This window comes from Struthio camelus, chromosome 1, assembly GCF_040807025.1.
Source record: "Struthio camelus isolate bStrCam1 chromosome 1, bStrCam1.hap1, whole genome shotgun sequence".
NCBI lineage: Eukaryota > Metazoa > Chordata > Aves > Struthioniformes > Struthionidae > Struthio > Struthio camelus.
The window spans coordinates 43,464,684-43,471,324 of record NC_090942.1 but is presented as its reverse complement, the minus strand read 5'-3'; the positions used below and the strand labels follow the sequence as shown (position 1 = coordinate 43,471,324).

The window sequence follows — 6,641 nt, the reverse complement described above, 5'->3', positions numbered from 1 at the left end:
GTGCTCAAAGTTGGAATTATGGGATTTTTATGTATCATTTGACCTTAGTCATTTGTCATGAATGCAATGAGGCCAACAAGCAAGACAATTAATCATCATTTTTTAAGGTGTTTTGCTTGCTTATAATAAGTAATAACTTATAGCAACAGCACGCAACATGTCAGAGTGTTGCAGCTCTTGTACTAGGACAGGAAAGAAGAGGCGTATGATGCCTGCACCTGGGGAAAAGAGACGGGCTCTTATCTGGGGGTCCTCCTTCTGCTGGGGCTTCCCTTGAGCCTGAGTCTGGAGAAGGACTGCAGACCCAGGTCGCTTCCACCCTGGGAGTCCTCGGCTGAGATGATGTGATCCACCTTCCTCGTCCTCTCAGCCAAAGAGGATTTTTGCCGATGTTCGTGCGAGACCTCTGCTAGGCATACCGAGACTGAGACGCCTCAGCCGTTACAGTCTACATGAAGACAAGCTGGAAGAAAGGAAACTTAATTATCCCCATTATAGAGACAAGGAGAAGGATGGGGGCCATGCAGAATTCATAACTAAATCTAGATTATTTGAGTGCCAGCCCACTGCTGAAATACCCACTCAGTCTTTCTCCCTGCAAAGGCTCTGACTGTTACATCTCTGCCTTTAGACCCCATGACTAAATCTTGCCAAAACCTTTCTCTAGTGGTTGTGCGTGTGAGTAAGTGTGTGCATGCTCAGCAGAGAAGGAGGGAGAGAGGCCGGGAGAAAAAGAAGAGAGTAGGAGACAGGGAAGAAATTCGGAACAAAATACTGATATCTATCATTGTCACGAATAGTTCACAGTTACACTATCAGCCCCATCCACTACATCTTTTCTTACGATGTGGCAATTTGAAGTAAGATACATAAACAAGTACTGTTCAGCATTGAGCTCAGGAAGCTGGTTTCCCATGGACTCACTGTGATTGTGAGATTGCATGGAAAGTTGTGTTAAAACTGAGTCATTGCTAAGCTCTCTCTTCTACCTGGAGTGTTTTGCTATGTGATGTGAGGGAGGTGGATCTGCAGGCTTGCAGTTTCTCCGACTGTCTATATTGGGCAATTTCTACGGTTTTGCTTGTCTCCCCATGTGCCTAATTTATACAGCTGGCAGGACCTGTGTTACTTGTAAGCTCCCTACTTTTCTCTCAGCTTCAGCTGCAATCCACCACTGGCTTACGACAACGTGCAGGGTGGGAGGAATGGCACACACAGGAGACAGACGGGTAGGCAGGCAGACCAAGAGCCAAAGAGCATTAGCTTGTAATTCTTAGAAAAGCAAGCTAAAACAGGCTGGATTATTTCCTTAGTGTTTGGGGTCCTGCAAATGAAGATTTAAAATAATTCACATTAATATTGCATCTAAGCCATGGCATAGCATATTTTCACATAGCTAATTTTTCCCTCTCCTCAGTGTCTCTCACCTGAAAATATTGTTGCTAAATGGTGCTAAGGTGGAAAAACCTTAACCAAACAAGGTGCTCGACTGCTAAAAATCCATTCTACCCACACATTATCTCTGTGCAAAATTCAGCATGGTCTGAAACTCAAATGAATCTAGGAAAACACATTTTTCCATTACCCCCTCCCCCCCAAAAAACACAAAGAAAATGACTACATATATTTTGCAAAAAAACCCACAGATAGGTGGGTGTTTTTTCCCCATACAAATAAATTTTGGTCTGTACGTTACATAGCTTTAAAGACTAGTACAGCTTTAGAAACTCTAAACTTGAGTGGAATGAAAGGCAAATATCTTTACTGCTTAGGGCTATTTGTTGCTTCTGCAGGGAACTTTTATTAATCCAACTCACCTTGCTAAAATTTCCTCTTATAAGAAAGGATCACTTGTGCAAGGCACTTGCAGCATGGATCCCAGCAGTGGAAGTGCTTTCCCTTGAGGATATGCAGCTGTAGAAAAAGGAACACAAACAAAACCTGGAAGTCTAGGAAATTTCCCTGAACTTAACATTCAGAAAACTTGTAATTGTGGCTGATCATGCTTTATACAGAGCTTTATACAGTTCCATTGACAGGGAATAAAAGAGGATTGAAGAAACATGGGTGAGCGTCCTTGTCTCAGAGATAAATCTTGGGGTTCCCCCACGTATATGCATGCAGAAGCAGTGTCCTATAAGAGTTAAGAGGAATGATCTGTTCAGTGTGATGATATCCCTATTCTACTGACTTTAGAGACTAGAGCAGCCATTTTATTTCAGCTGCTCCAGGTTTTTTCTTGCACAGCACTACTGCAAATCCTTATTTTTTAGCTCTCCTATGCTGCCATGATTTCAGTAATATTCATAGAAAGATTCTGACCCTCTTGTCCTTTCCCTGAAAGGATGCTCATTGGAGCAAAACTGGGTACCCTGCTTCTTTCCCGCCATCCCTCTTTCTGTCATGAGCTATTGAGTTCAAATCGGAATTATTTAAGATAGTTAGGAGCTTGGCTTTCTGAACTCTGCTTAAATTAAATCAAATTAAAAGTCCATTCTGAATAGTAACTAAATTCAAAATAAGGGCACCTCATCTTCTCCTGCTCCTAAAAAACAAATTATGCCTTGCCTCGAGCTCAGTCCTTTCACTGTCTCCCTGAAGCGCCTGGGAGGGAATTCAGTCCAGATTGACCTTCAGACTTCTCTGTGGTATTGGGGTGAGAGGTTTTCAGGGCATGAACACCCTCTCCCAAAGGGCCACGTTGCTCTGGGGAGAAGAGGGGAGAAGAGAGGCACTCCTGCACCAGGAAATGCAAAAATAACGTTGAGTGGCTCCCTCTCTGAGGGTACCTGCTGCAGGAAAGGCTAGTGGTCCAGGGAACGTCATTTACAATGTGTTTCTGTACCAGCAACATTGGACCTAATTTATTTTTGCTCATCAGCAGAGTAATGATGAGTTTTTTTGTGTCTCTAATCAATTGCAAGTTGTACCTGCTAAGCAGCTGAAATTTAAGCCTCCAAAGATGGGATCTATTCTTTTGCTTATCACGTTGCTTGGCTGGTCGTAGTTCAGGTTGACTTGACCGCTATAATTATAAACCTTGGGGTTGGTTTGGAGGGGTTAAAAGTGCATGCAGAGGTCAACTAGAAGGATGAAAAGGAGTGCTCCCTCCTTCTCTTTATTTGGAATCTGTGAAAAATATAAATTTTGATAATTTGGGGTGAGGCGCAAAAAGCAGGTAAGTTTTTATTTAAATTCTCACATGTATTTGATCAGCTCTAGTTCTGTTCCCTTCCACTAACATCCGCCTCCAAGTCACTGGACATATATTCATTCTCCCCTAATCTCTGAACAGGAAAAGTGACACATCTTATCCAATCATAAGAATGGATAACCATTGGACAGATTTCTGTCTCTCCTTTAGAGTCTTTCCCAAGTTCTTATGTGATTTTTGTCCTAGCTCCTCACACTATTAGTAGTACCATTATTGCTAAGAAAAAAGAAGAAAGCATAATAATAATAATAATAATAATAATAATAATAATAATAATAATAATCTGGCATTTGTCGGTTTAGAAGACTAGATTTCAGTTTTCTGTTTTTATTTTCCCTCATTTTCTATTATGATTTTTCTTTCTCTAACTCTTTCCTCATTCATCAATCTGCTATGCCATTCAGCTTTCTTTCCTAGCCCTTTCATACCTCATTCCATTTCATTCTTGTTGTTGCTCATGCACTGGCCATTTGCTTGCTGTTCTTTGTCTTCGGTTCTTCTCACATCAGAAAGAACACTTTTTTGTTCCTCTGGGCCCTGCCAAAGACCAATGTTCACCTCAAATGCAAAGAAGATGAGTAATGTGGATGATAGCAAAGCCTGAGTTGATAACTTCTTGCATCTTATTGGCTCAGAGGGTATGTTACCTTCCAGCAGACTTTCCAACCTGCATAATATGAACATTTAAATACAACCGTTCATCACATGGTTACGATTCTTTGTTAAACAGAATCACTGCCCCTTTCAGAACACCAAAAGAACACTGACTTAGGCAGAGGTATCGGAAAAAGAAAAAGGAAAAAAACAAACATTTGTTGATGAGAAAGCATTTCAGTGGGACCCAGGAGATCTATGTTTGTTCCTATGTTTACTACAACTCAGTGGGATTTTAGAAAGATGTTGAACCAGATGGCATAGCCATATTTTTAAGTATCTTGAAAAGAAGAATCTCTTGCATTCAGAATAAAATAGGCAATTAAATATTTGGTTGTACTGATAATGTCTAAAGGTTGATCACTGAAGTCTCCTCATCTAGCTGTGACTCTTACAAAATGTGTGAAACATTCATGAGAAATGCATAACAAAAGCTGATATTATTTCCCTATTGTTTTGTAAAGGATTGGGTTTGTTGTCTTAATCTGCTATTCTTTTTTAGGTCTCTTTGCCGAAGAGCAGGAAATGCCATTCTCATCCCATGTATTTTTACATTCCCATGAAGATAGGATCTTTCTATTTTCATTCTGTGAAGCCAGAGTAGGTGAAATTGGTCTTGAAGCTGGGTCTCTTATATCACAGGTGCATATTATAAACCATCAGACTAGCTGGTGCTTTGTGCTAGGTGTTCCTTAGTCTCCTCTCTTTCACTTTGCATGAATTACCAGGAAGAAAAAAGACCTGTTTATCTCATGTTCTCAGGGGGAATCCTCCTCACGGATGTTAGCTATAGGAAGGCCATATTTGATCTGAAAAGACTTTCTCAATAGAAATTAATGAAATGTGTACATTTCCACTAAAAGCAGAGGTTTTAGAGAATTCACATTTTACAGTGAACAGCTGTTTCATTGGAAAATTCCTGACGAGCTGTAGGATATGGAAAGGCAAGGTCATGTGAAGTGGTGTTGTCATCTCCTGCTCTTTAGAGGATTAATGTGAATCAGAATAACTGCAGCAGCCAGAACAATTAATAATTGAAAAGGTGCTAATGAGAGCATTGATGAAGTCAGCAGAGTCAGAAATTTCTTACCCGTAATACTTTTCTCTTTTTGATCCTTTTTACAATGTGTGTGCAGGAATATTGTGAGTATTTTTTCCTTGTAAAGCTTGACCATCTTTTAATTACCAGAATTGTGCTTGGTGATCCTGCGACTGTACGTAGGTGCCTGGTCATCAAAACCCTGCCTGAGCTCCTGAGTCTTCCTGCCATCTGTGCTTCTCCTTTGCAGTTCCATGAGGTTCATTACCCTTAGGGACCCAAGACTATCTCTATTCTGTACATCATTTTGTCTGTGAACTATGCAAGTCATCAAAGAGGAGTGACTACACTTTCCCTGTAGAGTGACTATAGAGTGACTTCGTTCTTCCTTCAGACCGAGCAATACTACCTGGTTAGTCCCTTTACAGTGCTTGTGTGACCACCAATAAGATCCACCATGAGCAGACAAAAATCTTACTCTCTGTCCATCTGCTAGCTTTATCTCTGATGTAAAGTCAGGTTGAGCTGTCATCCAGAAAATCCTTGGGAGAGGCTCAGCCTGATGGCCTGTGTGGTCTTTCCCTGCTGAGGGCTCTGGGCTGGATGCTGTCCTTATGAAATGACTGGGAGGACTCCTACTTCTGAAGGAAAACCTGCACCAAGAGTGGTCTGTTGTTGGCTAAGTGCAGAATAAGGAATGACAGGGCAAAGGAAGACCAAGACCAAGTAGGTAGTTTCATTTCCCCCAGCTGCCTCATCCTTTCCCATTGGAAAACCCTGCCAACATTGTATTCCTCCTACCCAAAATATCCCTGAGGCTTTACTGGAGAGACCATAAATTAGAGTTTGCCTTGCTGTGCGTTTTTCACCATGCCACATCTAATTTATGGCACCCAAAATGCCACTTTTGCTTAACAGGTATTATTCTGAATGTAAAGTACTGATTAAATGCAAGGTCCGGAACCCTGAAAAGTGCCCTAAAAGCATGTCATAATCCTGAAATTAAGAAACGGATACATCCCCTGCAAATCTAAAATTGCCCCTCCTTTCCCCTCCGAAATTATGCAGTAGTCATTGGTAGGCTACCCAAGGCCTACCCAAGCAGCTTCTGAAGCACAACGAGCTCCCACAAAAGGGAGAAGGAAATAGCAATAGAAACAATGTAAGCCTGCAGTTCACAAGGCTGCAAGCAGAAATTTCTGTCTCTATCAGGAAGAAACCAGTTTGTCAAGGTAAGCCATAATGCAGAGTAATATACTTCCTGGGAGACAGAAACATTGGAGCACGGTCGCCGTTGCTGTCTCCCACCTGTGAAGGTAAAAACATACGGTCAGCCAAGGTGGGAGGGAACTGGAAGGGCCGTTAAGTGTGTGGCTGCTGGCATGCCTTTACCTAATAAAGCATAGTGCATTTCTGCTCCAAGTGACCCACTTAAAGGTTGTATATCGCTGGCAAAGATGACTAATGCAGATGAGGCACAAAAAACACTCACATGCTCATACTAAAGAAGAGCTTAAATTATACTGTTCCAGGGCAATAATCCCATTAAACAAAGGCTGCGCAGGTATGTGCCACTGATGGAGAAGCTGCATAATTACAGGATGAAAAATCAAAGTGGGGAGTAATTCTAGGCATTGCCAAGAGATTACAAGCTGTTCAGTTCAGGATCTGTGCAGAAGTGTGTCTAAGGATCAGAGCAAAGATCGGCAACTCTTTCCTTTGCTGATGCATGCT

The 6,641-nt window shown here is 41.6% G+C and overlaps 1 long non-coding RNA gene across 1 annotated transcript; it reads right to left on the bottom strand.

Moving 5' to 3' along the window:
- Positions 1-205: 205 nt before the first annotated feature.
- Positions 206-3,944, bottom strand: LOC138065771 (uncharacterized). Its single transcript, XR_011138845.1, has 3 exons — positions 3,643-3,944; positions 1,818-1,914; positions 206-463 (listed from the first exon to the last, which is right to left on the bottom strand). It is a non-coding gene; the product is annotated as an uncharacterized lncRNA (long non-coding RNA).
- Positions 3,945-6,641: the final 2,697 nt, after the last annotated feature.